This window comes from Dasypus novemcinctus, unplaced genomic scaffold (genome assembly GCF_030445035.2).
Source record: "Dasypus novemcinctus isolate mDasNov1 unplaced genomic scaffold, mDasNov1.1.hap2 scaffold_489, whole genome shotgun sequence".
NCBI lineage: Eukaryota > Metazoa > Chordata > Mammalia > Cingulata > Dasypodidae > Dasypus > Dasypus novemcinctus.
In genome coordinates, this window is record NW_026688453.1 from 35,024 (window position 1) to 48,376 (window position 13,353).

Below are 13,353 nucleotides of genomic sequence, written 5' to 3' on the forward strand. Positions count from 1 at the left end.
CAGTGTTTTTGAGTGATTTTTTTATGGATTTAAGATTCCCAACCAGCAGAGTTGCATAGACCAGTCACGGTGATTACAATGACCACGTTTTTCCCAGTTTATATAGTTTGAAGCACAGGCAACAACAGTTTGTTATTATGCCCCCTTTGGGCTTGGGGCAGCTGGCACTTCACCTTGTGATTTAGATTTAGTCCTTTGTTGTAAGGATTCGGTTGCAAGGTTACTAGAGTCCGTTGAAGTGCCTGAGCACTGAAAGCATAGCTTGCCCCTTCTGGAGAGGGAGGGGATGGATGTCATCCACTTGCCTTCGTGCTGCTGGAGTCTGTGCTCGGCCAGTATGTGTCACCCAAAGGGGTGATTGTCACAGTCATTGGGTGAGCGCGATGGACGCTCGTGGGTGCTGTCCCTGAGCTGCTGTGAGTGACAGGCAGTGGAACTGCTGGCCCAGGCACCGCCAGGTCTGGTGTCCACGATGTTTGCTTTTTGGTGGAGCCACTCTGCTGCTTTCTGGGTTTTAAGGTATGGCTCTGGATCTCCAGGGGGGCGTCTGCCTCAGCAGTCTCACGAGGTGTTAGAGGAGGGGCAGGGGCATGGCAGACATACCTGTCACCGCCGGCAGGCGCTCCAGATGCTCTTCCACAGGGTTCTCTTCTCACAGAGCGCAGCTCACAGCAGTCCATTACTCTTGTCTTACACTTTGTTTTTTTCTTGCAATTGTGACTAAAACTGAAGTGGTGTTTGTTTGGAAAGCCCACAAACCCCTCCCAAAGCCAGTGCTGGTGCTGGCTCCGTCCAGTTCACAGGGTAGGCTAGGCTCCGCCCCTTACCGCGGGAGCCTGTGATACTGTTTCCAAGGCAGCCTGCTGGGGGGGCTCCATTCCATGCGCAACCTTTCCTGATGAACACATATGATGGTTTCAATATCTGAGCTAAATGAGGGATGAAGTGTTTTCAGTATCCCAATAATACGAGAAAATATTATACTTCAGTGACAACAGAGGGTACAGTTTTTGTTTTATTTAAATAAACACCATCTAAGAATGTGATAGACAGTCAGGACTTTGTAGCTTGTTTTAACCGTTTGCCTATTTCAGGTTCTTAAGATAAACCATTTGTTTTATTTTAGGACAAAATTATTATCTTTTTCTTAACAATAAAACACATTGTATACACTCAACATACATAAGTTATTAAAATGATTTTGGAAACTGTCTCAAAGCAAATTTTTAGAACATACAATTATCATGATTACATTAATTAGCAGGTATTTTATTTTAGCAGTGCAGGAAAAACTACTTTTCTCATTATTTTATGAAAATGTAAGATATCTAATGGAATTAAAATTATTTTTCCTTATTACCACTGTAACATGTAGATTGAGGTGGATTTTAATAATCAATTCAGTTTGTTTGTGATTTTTTGAAATTAGCCCTTTGAATATTTCAGTTTAAGTGATGCTTTTACAAACTTTTTGTAATTATTCATCACCACATAGAATATAGTTACTTCATCTCAAGACAGACTCCGCCTTCACGGAACACATTCCCTTAGTGCTGCCACAATACCGTCTACATCTTGCCACATGTGTTCAAGTTTTGTCTTACACACTTCCATTCTGATTTTATGAAAACCAGCCATCTCATCTTAGGACAAAACACACTTTCTTGAACGAATTTGTCAAGTTTCAGTCAGCACTCCTATAAACTTTTCACTTCTTTCAATACCTTACATTTCATTCTGTGAAGAAAAATAAACTTCATTTTAATTTAGGCAAGAACATTTTTCATGAAGAGATTTGTAGCAATTTTATCAGTCAAGACTTAGAACTTTCATCACTTGTACCTATTTATTAATATAAGCATTTGTTTAATTTTTGGCCATTTGAATAGAGCTCTTATAGGAATTAATATTACCATCCAGAGGTAATAAAATATACACTGGCACTGAACAGACAGACAAACACAAAAAGAGTTACAGCACACAGACAGAAACATAAAGTTCACTAATTTGACTCATAATTCTTACTCCTTTGGTATGGTTATTTTTACTGCCTTTAAAATTTCATTTTTTGGGAATCAGTGTTGCCTGTAATATGCAACCTTGTTTTTGGAAACACGTTTACTAGTGACCAGCAACAGTTAGGAATATTTGAGCATGATAAATGCAGTTAAACTTTAACCGTTTAGACAGATATTTAGCACGTATATTTTGGATTATTGCCTTTTAGGAAGACTTCGACTTAGGCGTCCGCTGAAAGCTTACTGTAAGAGGTGAGCAACTGTAGGTTCAGGAAGGTCATTAGGGACGCTGGGTGCTGGTGCAGAGCAATAGACTCTGAGGAGGTGCTTGATCTGGGAGATCACGTCTGTCCCGGCCGCGGGGCACTGACGGGGGCTCGAGCACCTGTCAGGGAGGAACGTTACGGACAAGAGACACGAAGAACGACAGCAAGACAGCGTTCTGATCAAGCTGCAAAATTTTATTGACGAGGCAGGATAGATATACTTTTGGGGAAGGGGGAGAGGCTGATAGGAACGGGTAGGGGATTGGCGCTAGCTGTTGCTGGGGGAAGTGGCAGAGGTAAGATAACTGCGGAGAGGGCGGAACCTCCTTCCGTGAAGGAGGCTGAGGACGGCTTAGACCGTTAATGCATCAGCTCTGGCAGCCGTTTTGTGCTCCCCGGTATTGCTGAAGGCAAGCGCTGTCCCGAGTGTCCCCAACATCTCCTCCCTTTTTCTCTAAAGGGTTTGGAGGAAGAGTGCTCGCTGAGCATTCTTTGGGCGTTAACCTGCTGGGGGGAAGTAGAGGCCTCATTCCCCATGCCGTTTGTGGCTCTGTTTTTCTGGGGAGGGGAATTTTGGGGTAGGATTCGCGCCGAGTGAATCTCTTGTTTGCGCAGAGCGAACCCCTATGCTAATGAGGCGTGCTTCTCAAGGAGCTTGAAAACTGCCTTTTCTTTGTTCTGGCCCTCCTTTGCAGTGCTTTGCCTCGCACCCAGCGGTACCAACCTCAGCTCAGGCGTTGTTCTTGCCGGTGAGGAGCATATTTTCAAGTTTTATGCTGCTCCCGTAGGAGGGGGCTGGACAGCGCCCAGATATTCTGGATCTATGCCTCGGTCAGCAACATGGAGCCGATGGTGGTGCACCTGAATAGGCTTGCCCAGAGCAGAGTCAATTGGGTCTTTGACTAGTTGAATTCTTTTAATCACCCAGGGTGCGAAAGACACTATAAGGAGGACAGTTACTAAGGGGGCTAGTGCAGGGAGAAGGTAAGGAAGGATTCCATTAAATCCCCAGGAGAGGTTCCTTGGGCCTCCCTTTCTCTTTTGCGCCTTGCTAGTCCCTCTCGGAGCTGGGCCATATTGTCCTCTGATAAGGCCGGAATGATTGGCATAAAAGCAGCACTCCTCTCCTGATGCGGCACAAAGTCCCCTCTCCTTAAGGAAGAGGAGGTCTAGACCTCTGCGGTTTTGGAGGACAACCTCAGATAAGGAATTTAGGGATTTTTCTAGATGGGAGATGGAGGTTTCGATGCAGGCTATATCTTCATCGAGTGCTCGCCTGATAGAGGAAAAAGATGTTTGTTGCGTGGTGAGGGCTGCAATCCCCGGTACCGGCTCCAGCGAGACCTAGAAGCGAAGCGACTGTGATGGCAGTGATGATCTCTCTTTTTTGTACATAGGCTGGTAGGAGGTGGTGTTGCCAGGAATCAAAGAATTGGCCATCATCATGAAAATAAATGCGGGGGAGTATGATAGCAAGCACGCAGGTCTCGCGGGTGGTGTTGAGGGCTTGGACGCTAAGACGGGGTGAGGCCGGTGGAGGAACACAGCCTTTTGTATTATTAGGGGGTAATAGAAACCTTGCAGTTGTTTCAGGGGTAGCGGTAAAGTTGCAAAGGGTTTTCATGGAGGGGGGTAATAGTGCCTCCGATTTTAGTGATACAGAGCCCGCTTTGAGAGACAGACTGGACTGTCAGTCCTACTTTCTTTTTTTTTTTTTTTTAAAGATTTATTATTTATTTAATTCCCCTCCCCTCCCCCGGTTGTCTGTTCTCTGTGTCTTTTTGCTGCGTCTTGTTTCTTTGTCCGCTTCTGTTGTCATCAGCGGCACGGGAAGTGTGGGCGGCGCCATTCCTGTGCAGGCTGCACTTTCTTTCGCGCTGGGCGGCTCTCCTTACAGGTGCACTTCTTGCGCGTGGGGCTCCCCTACATGGGACACCCCTGCGTGGCACGGCACTCCTTGCGCGCATCAGCACTGCGCATGGGCCAGCTCCACACGGGTCAAGGAGGCCCGGGGTTTTGAACCGCGGACCTCCCATGTGGTAGACAGACGCCCTAACCACTGGTCCAAAGTCCCGTTTCCTGTCAGTCCTACTTTCGTTTGGTTCCAATTGCAAGAGGCGGGGTTGCTGTCCGTGGAGGTTTGGTAAGAGGCATTGGTGGCTATAGCCTTGTAGTAGGGCGATGCGGAGGAGAAGCACAGCCAACAATGCTGGCTGTGGTTGAGATTAGATGAGTTTAAAGAGAGAAACGCGCGTTAAGGAGGGCTGAGAGTGGGCTGTGCAGTTGCAGTGAGGGTGTTGGAGGAGGAGGCATTGGAGGGGGCGGAGGAGTTGGAGAGAGATACATTGGAGCTGGTTGACAGGGACGTGGAGATTTATGAAGGACTGAGGACAGTGTTGGGTTTGACGGCAGACGTGGAGATTTGTGAAGGATTGAGAACAGTGTTGGGTCCGACGGCAACCGAGGGTGGCGAAGGGGAGGCTTGGGTTTTTCTTATAATGAAAAAGGAGCCATAGTCATAGCTGCCCGAGTACAGTCGTATTCCCCATGTGCGGCCAGCAAGCCATTGAGTGTCATCGGGGTTTTTTACCAGTAGGGTGATGTTAGGCCATTGGGGATTGACAAGGGAAAGGTGGGGGTCGTTGTTAGGGGCGTTGGGCCATCCAAACGCCATGGACTCGCAACCCCAATGGGGACAGTAATAGTGTGCGGGATCACGGCAGGAACGCGAGGAGGAGCCTGGCGAGGAGGGGCAGATGTAGTAGCCTGATATAAGATGGTTCCAGTAGTTATATGTATCATTAGGCCCCCAGCAGCCCTTATGATTAGCGAGAGTACACCCGTGTACAGTGAAGGACGGGGGACCTGAGGTGACATTGTAGCGAAGTACTTTTTCTTGTTGCCGGAGGCTTAATGTCCAATTAAAAGGTTGATGGTTTGAATTGGTGGAGGTTACAGGGAAGGAAAGGAGGAAAAAGGCGATGATTTTGGATAGAGGAAAGCCTGGCGAGATCATTATGAGATAAAGGCGGTGAGTGAAGTCTATATGGAAATGATAGATAAGGAAGCGATAGCGAGTAAGAGTCGTTGGAGGGGGTGCCAATCTTTTGGGGCGACAGTGCCTAGACCGATAGCAAAGAGTATTGCTAATAGAGCAAGAGATGTAATGAGGAAATAGTGGATTATTTAGGAGATGAGATTAAAAAGCCTATACTTAAGGCAGAGGCGTTGTGGTTGTTGGAGGCCGCTCGGTTGAGACGAAGCGCCTTCTCGAGGTGGGTTGCAGCGGGAGCGGACAGGCTGAAAGGGAGAGAGAGAATATTCTTCTCAGGGGGAGATCTCCTCCATGGAAGGCTTAGTATGAGAAAGGGGGGTTTCATTACCCCTTGATTTAGGAGTGGGGGGTTAACATGTTTTATCAATCTCTCTGGGAGCCAACGAGGGCCATCCCTTTTTTGGTCATATATGCAGGCAGAGCCTCGTCCCCAAATAATTACGGGGTCTGGTCCATTCCATTGTGAGGTTAGAGGGTCACGCCACGTGACAGTGGCTTGTTGCACTTGTGTGGCAGGATGCCAGCGTCTACCGGCTGCGGACTGTCCATTAATATCCAGGGTTAGAAAGTTAAGGACAAAGAGAGCATGATGTAGAAGGCCTCGGGGTCGCTGTTCTGTGAGGCCGAGAGTGCTCTCAGTTAAGCGCTGTGGGGTGTTTTTTAGCGTGCGATGCTCGCTCTATTATTCCCTGGCCCTGGGGGTTATAGGGTATTCCTGTGATGTGGTTAATTTGTAATTGTTGACAGAACGTTTTAAAGTTTTTTCCAGTATGCCCAGGTCCATTGTCTGTTTTAATGGTTTTAGGCTGGCCTAGAATGGCGAAGCATTGCCATAGGTGAGATATAACATGTTTTGAGGCTTCTCCTGATTGTAAGCTAGCTAGGACGAAGCCTATAGCTAGGAAGCTATAGCTAGGACGAAGCCACTACAGGTGTCGATGCAGACGTGGACGTACTTAAGTTGTCCAAAGCTAGTGATGTGGGTAACGTCCATTTGCCAGATTTCATTTGGAATAATGCCCCTTGGGTTGACTCCTGTATGGGGAACTGGCAATTGAGTCACACAATTTTCACAGGCCTTGACAATCTCCCTTGCTTGCTCTCTGGCAATGCTGAATTTTTGGCGGAGAGTACTTGCATTTAAGTGATGTTGAGCGTGGGCTTGGGAGGCTAAAGTTAGGGGCGTGGAGAGAGTAAGCCATGCTAACTGAGTGGCTGCATCTGCTAGCGCGTTGCCCTTTGCCGGGGGGCTTGGTAGGTTTTGGTGGGCACGGAGGTGCCCTATAAAGAAAGGGTGCTGCCGTTTAAGGACTGCTCTTTGAAGTTTCGAGAATAGGGGACTGCGTTAGTGGATGGCTTAACTGTGGCTGGGTAGAGGAGGGGTGGGCCTCGAGTTGGCTGCGGGGCGACTGTGGGGGGGTTGGAATGCAGGAAGGCCACGTAGTCCATCCTGACGAGGGGAGACGAGGGAGACGCGGCCGCTTTCTGAACTTGCATCCCCTGCAGTGTCATGGGAAGCCTCTGGGGTGCTTGAGGAGTGAGCGGGTGGGGCGGCAGGTTTAGTGAGTGGCTCCTCGGGCATGTCGATGGCCACGGAGCTGCAAACTGAGGCTGGACAGGGACTGCAAGCCGAGGCGGGGCGGGAATGCAATTTTAAGGTACTTTCTCCTTCCCTGACAATGTTTTCAATATCTGGGGCAAAGGGGGTAGTTTTTAAGATTTCATGAATTAGTTGCCAGTAATTAAAGGCTGTTACAGGAATCTTTTCTGGACCGAATGTCCTATAGTAGTCATTTAGACAATCTCCTACCCGTTCCCCAACACTTTTGATTGATAGTACCCTCTTTGGGAAACCAAGGGCAGGTTTTGAGTATGAAATCAAAGAAATGAATAAGATCCTTTTTCTTAACTTTAACTCCTCTTGTCTTGAGGGCTTCTTTTACTTGGCTAATAAACAACAGGTGAGCGGAGGATCCTTGTCCCATAATGAAGGGGGGGGGCTTACCTGTTTTGAAGTCTTCTGTGGAGTTTCCGCTAGTCTTTCTTTCCACTGCTAAGGAACTGCCTTTCTTTCCGCTGCTACGGAACTGCAAACTGTAGTCTTCCTTTCCGCCGCTGAAGAGTGGCCTTTTCCTCGGCCGAGTGTCTGGAGAGTGCTCTCCCTCCCTCTGTGGTGAAGCGGCGTTCCTGTCCTGGCGTGGTCTCTCGAGCTCCACGTTGGGGGCCAGTCTGTGCCGGCCCGCGGGACACTAACGAGGGCTTGAGCACCTGTCAGGGAGGAATGTTACGGGACAAGAGACACGAAGAATGACAGCAAGACAGTGTTCTGATCAAGCTGCAAAGTTTTATTAAAGAGGCAGGATATATATACTTTTGGGGAAGGGGGAGTGGCTGATAGGAACGGGTGGCAGTAGGGGATTGGCGCTAGCTGTTGCTGGGGGAAGTGGCAGAGGTAAGATAACTGCGGAGAGGGCAGGAGGCTGAGGACGGCTTAGACCGTTAAATGCATCAGCTCTGGCAGCCGTTTTGTGCCCCCCGGTATTGCTGAAGGCAAGCGCTGTCCCGAGTGTCCCCAACAACGCTGAGAAGGGGATGTGCTTTCTGCCCCAGCCACTTCCTGGGGAGGGCGGCCAGGAGCTGGGGAAGGAGCCTGGAGGGTGGGGAGCTGGGCTGGAGAGTGGGTGGTGGGTGGGGAGAAGGGAGCGGGTTCACAGGGAGATGTGGGGGCACTGGGGGAGGGAGGGTAAGCTGGGGTGCTGATGAGGTTTACAGCAGTGGAGCAGGGACGTGACCGGAGGGCTCTGACTGGGGAGAAGGGTTTTCCAGGCACAGAAGGCAAGGAGGCGGGGGGGGGGGGGGGGGGGGGGGGTGGGGGGGTGGGGGGTGGGGGTGGGGAGGCGAGCTCCAGCACCTGTGAGGAGGGCTGAGCGTTGGGGTGGAAGGCGTGAGGACCAGAGGGGCAGAGGGGGGGCAGAGGACAAGGGGGGTGGGGTGGCCGTGATGTCGAGGAGTATGTAGAGCAGGTGCAGGGGAGTCTGAGCAGCTGGTCAAAGTCGAGGTTTTTGGGGGATTTGGGGGGGCGGAGAGGAAGAAGAAAGCTTTTGAAGAGGTTTTTGGTGTAAAAGAAGAACAGGATTGACGGGGGAGTGGTGGATACAAAGATGAGAGAACGGGGGTGGACTTGGCCCAGTGGTTAGGGCGTCCACCTACCACATGGGAGGTCCGCAGTTCAAACCCCGGGCCTCCTTGACCCATGTGGCGCTGGCCCATGCGCAGTGCTGATGCATGCAGGGAGTGCCCTGCCACGCAGGGGTGTCCCCCGTGTAGGGGAGCCCCACGCGCAAGGAGTGCACCCCATAAGGAGAGCCGCCCAGCGTGAAAGAAAGTGCAGGAATGGCGCCACACACACAGAGAGCTGATGCAACAAGACACAACAAAAAGAAACACAGATTCCCGTGCCACTGACAATAACAGAAATGGACAAAGAAGACGCAGCAAATGGACACAGAGAACAGACAACCGGGGTGGGGGAGAAGGGGAGAGAAATAAATAAATAAATCTTAAAAAAAGAGATGAGATTATTCTATTAAAAAAAGATGTTAAACTTCCTTTAAAAAAATTGGTTTGTCATAAAATACTATGTATGATTACAGAATTTATTTCCTAAGAATATTGTAAATGTGTGGGCTTATGTTTACTACTAAGGGAAATACTATTTATAAAATGATAATAGGAAGATAATCTTGATTTCATTTAGAATCTTAGGTTCTCATAAAATTTACTAGAAAAATAGTTTTCTGCTGGTGCTGAAGTTTCTTTGTGATAAAGGTATTTTTCTAAAAAAGAAAACACAAAGGAGAAAGTCAATGTGAAATTTACCTATATTTCGGGGGATTGTATGAAAATTCTTAAAGACTTTGAACTTCTTGTTTCTATCTTAATACTGATTTGCATGATTATATTGTTGGTTATAGTTTTAACTTATTCTCAGATAAGTGCGATATTATGAAAGTAAACAAAATCTCTCATTAGTTACACTGTCCTGCTCTGCTGCTTCTCTAAGAGAGCATGCAGTCAGCTCGTCTTGAACAAAAAGGGACTTTAAGAAGAAGAAAAGTCTATAAGCTATGTTTAACCCTTTGCTTAGCATAATCTTGGTAAAAGTGAATTCAGTCACAAAGCTTCCATGGTCTCTAGAGGCAGCTTTATTTAAAATACTCGTAAGGAAATTAGGGCCTAGGTTGTAAGGTCTTGCAGCAGTTACATTATTCCTCTGATTGCTATTTCTAAATCCTGAGATGCTTTTCTCTTTGCGTATAACCTACCAGCTCCCTAGAATTTTAAGGGCCTGGATGACATTTGGAACTCAGCTAAAATTAGCCAGCTCTAAAGGAGCTAAGAAAGCAGCATTAATTCTAAAAGAGCATCCCAATTAAAGAAGCTAAAAAGGACCAGATTTCAAGCACAAGGTAAATGGGGATAATCTAAAGACTAAGGAGAATGAGGATACAAGGAAAACAGTAATATCATCAGTATTTTAAAACTTCAAGTTCTATGGGGACCAGAGAGAAGAAATTTGTCAAGAAAATGCTCTGAATTTCTGTGGCCCACGATCTAACTTAACCAGACTGGTCAGCCTATTTAAATTCACAGCTAACATGAAACCGAAAGAGTGAACACGGTTGTGAAATTCTATACAGAGTTGTTGTAATATCCGGATGCATTTCAAAGGGTTTTGGGCATGAGATAGAAAGGAATTTGCAAAGTTCCCTTGGGACTGGGGGAAAATGTAGTAATCTGCAAGGTAAACCTGTGGATAAGAAACATGCTGGTAAACTGAGCCCTTGATCTTGACTGAGGCTTGCATTCCTGAAATTTACTTCCATAACGATGACGCTAAACCTACCTGTAATTAAAGCCTTTGAGAGCTAGAGAACCTCTTTATTACACAACGTGGCTGCCTCTTCCAGCCCAGTTCTCACTACCTCCCTCCTGTGTGGGTCACGGAAGTGGGACTTGACTTCCGGAGCGCTTTCCTGGAAATGTGGGGCTTGCGACTCCCAGGGGTGGGGCCTGCTTGATAATGCAGGATTAGACCAAAAGGGAGAAAAGAAGGAGAACAGAATAAAGTTATAATGGCGCAGAGATTTCAGATAGAGCCCAGAGGTCACGCGGAGGAACGCGCACGTGGTTTCTGTGTTTAGAGACTCGCCTGGAGTGAGACACAGCCTTGCCCGTGCCCTGCTGCAAGGATGGCTGCTGGCTGGAGAAGACTGGGCTTCAGTTCTTATAAATACGTTATGGAGAGCCGTTTCTTGCAAAATGAGTATAGAGGTGACGTGCACGCTAGACCTGCGCTAACTACGCTCCACTGTGTTAGATCTTCGGGGGCAACCCTGAATGAAGCCCGAATCTTGGCTTCCAGTCGCCTTCAACTCCCCACGGACGTCGCGCTGCACAGCGCTGACCTGGAGATGGGTGTGGCTCTGCGTCGTGAAGGTGACCCCCTGAAAAGCCAGCGTCCGAAAGGGCCCGGGCCTCGCCCGCTGCCGCCGCTCACTCCTGCTCTCGCGTCGCGGGGACTCCCACCGTGGGTCCAACAACGTGGTGAAACAACAGACGCGCCAGGGTGGAGGCAACATTACTTTTGGGGGCGCACGTCTGCCCAAGGAAACGCCCCAACCTGAACGCGCAGCCTGGCCCGATCTTCCTCCCAGAGCGGGGACTATGGGAGCCAGCTGGCCCTGCCTGGGGTTTCCTCACAAAACACCCCCACACCAGCCCAGCGCCCGTCGTCTGTTCACTGAGCTGTCCCTGCACAGCTTCTCCTGCCTCGTGAGCAGTTACCTTAAAACCAGTCGCATCTATTTCTAAGCAATTGCGGGTTGCTGGAAACTTTACCAGCTCTCCAGTCCAGTGCCCCAGAAAATGAACACGGGAGGGACCTCACTGTTCACCTCAAAAGCCCTAACGTCACCCATCTAAGCAGGACACAGTCAGATCAAATGCGCCCAAGTCCCCGAGACTGGAAATACAGATTTAATCAGGGGCAGATTGTGGTCCTGGAAAAACCCAGCAGCGCTCAGGTGATGAGGCGCCGTACTGAGCCTTTGAAACCAGGGGTTGAGAATTGTAAATAATCATGATCACTAAATCATTATACAGGTGCCTTTTACTTCCGGGAAAGTGTAGAATAGCCAAAGGTTAACACCTGAAACCTGGGAACCTGGCTGGAGTCAGCCCGCACCTGCTCTTGGGATGGCCTCCAAGCCGCTCTCACCTGCAGGACTTCTCCTCGGCCGGCCTGACTTGTGGCTACTTGCCATCATGGCGGTAAATCTGGAGGGCACTCACCTGTGCCTGTGGCTGACCGCCCTCCTGACCGTGTCCACGAGGAAGACCTGCTGACCCCCCTTCCCTACCCGGAACTGCCCTCTGCTGCTGATGGTAACTTTGTAACTCCCCTGGCTTGGAGCCCACCCACCGGGTCCACCCCCTTAAAGCTTACCAAGGAGGGCGCCTGTGTCCCGCCCACCCCAGTTAGCCATTAGCCCCCGAGGGCATGAAACACGGGAGCCTCTGCGGAGGCTGGTGTGAGGCTGCTCGTCTCCGGTCTCCTGCTGGCCCTCTCCTCCTTTCCAGCCTAGTTCTGCATCTGTCTGGCCTCCACGCCGAGTGTGCGCCCAGCCGAGGACCCCCCTCGCCCCCTTCCCTTCCTCTGGAACCTCGGCCCCCACCTGGCCCTCGGACCCCCGAGGGAAGACCAGCGGGGCTGCCCACCAGGCAGGGTCATTTCGGAGCCGTTGCTTCTGGAAAAGGCATGTCGCAGCAGCCCGTGGCTGCCCGTGGGGGACAGGGGACTCAGGGCTCGAAGTGGCCGGACCCCCGGGGTGCTCGGCCGGCAGTGCTGCGCCCGTGGACGCCTCCCGGCTGCATGCTGCGGCCGCGGGAGTCTTCTCTCCCGTTTCTCCGCTGGGCCCTCTCTGGGCGGCTTGGCCAGGCCTGGCCCTGGGACGTCGTCCTCACGGTGGGGCTGAGGGCCTGTGGCCAGCACCCCAGAACCCAGCAGTGGACAGAGAGGAGGCCGGGCCCTCCCTGGGGGGGCGCTCGGGCCGTGCTCAGCTCACGGCGGCTGGTGGCAACGCGGCTCCCACGGGGCCCTGGGCGCGCCCCCCGTCGCCCCCCTCCAGCAGCTCTGCGCAGAGGCCAGTGTACCCCCGTTCACGGACAGCAGACCCGGGGCTTGGGAGGCCACGGGCTTGCTCGAGGCCACTCAGATGGCTGCTGCCCGAGCTGGCGAGGCTAGAAAGGGCCTGTAGGCGGGCCTGGAACCGGCAAGGAGTCCTCGCAGCCATCGACAGCCCAGGGCGGCGGCTGGAGACCCGGCCGGGATCCTGCCACTCGGAAGGTGCTGTCGTCGGGAAGCAGGGGACCCAAGGACCTCACCGTTGGCCCCCGGGGGGACTGACAGGTGGGATGACCAACCAAAACCGCCAACAGCCGGAACTCCCCCCTGCAAGGCCACCTACGCCCGGTCTCCCACCCCCTCCTCCCTCCCCCACTTGCCCAGGGGCCGGTCAAGGTGACCTGTCTTCCCCACCCATGAGCAGAGGGGCTCGTGAGCTCGTGGGGCCCCAGTGGAGGGTGCCCCGGGCCGGCACGACCTCGGGCTGGAGGGTGGCGTCTTGGTGCTGCGCCCACCCCGGCTGGGCTGACCGGGCTCCCCGGTGTTGGTGCGAGCAGAGGCGGGACCCGCAGGCGGGGGCCGGGGTCACTTACGGAGGTCCCTTACACGGGTGCTCCTGTGGCTGTCAGGGGAAGGGGGGCCGTCACCCTTTCAACAGAGACGCTCACACACGAGGGCAAGACCCGCCTGCAGGAGCCCCCCAGCGGCAGAGTTCCAGTTGGAAAGGGTGAGTCTCTCCAGCCAGATTCGGTAATTTCAGATATCAACTTTGTCTGTTTTATAATTCACTGAAGGTGAAAAGACACCTAGGTAATTGATACTGAGCAA

At 51.1% G+C, this 13,353-nt stretch overlaps 1 long non-coding RNA gene across 1 annotated transcript; it reads right to left on the minus strand.

Annotated features, from left to right (window-relative positions):
* Positions 1 to 1,004: 1,004 nt before the first annotated feature.
* LOC131277824 (uncharacterized) lies at positions 1,005 to 7,672 on the minus strand. Its single transcript, XR_009184880.2, has 3 exons — positions 7,345 to 7,672; positions 2,263 to 5,584; positions 1,005 to 1,737 (listed from the first exon to the last, which is right to left on the minus strand). It is a non-coding gene; the product is annotated as an uncharacterized lncRNA (long non-coding RNA).
* Between the last annotated feature and the right edge of the window lie 5,681 nt (positions 7,673 to 13,353).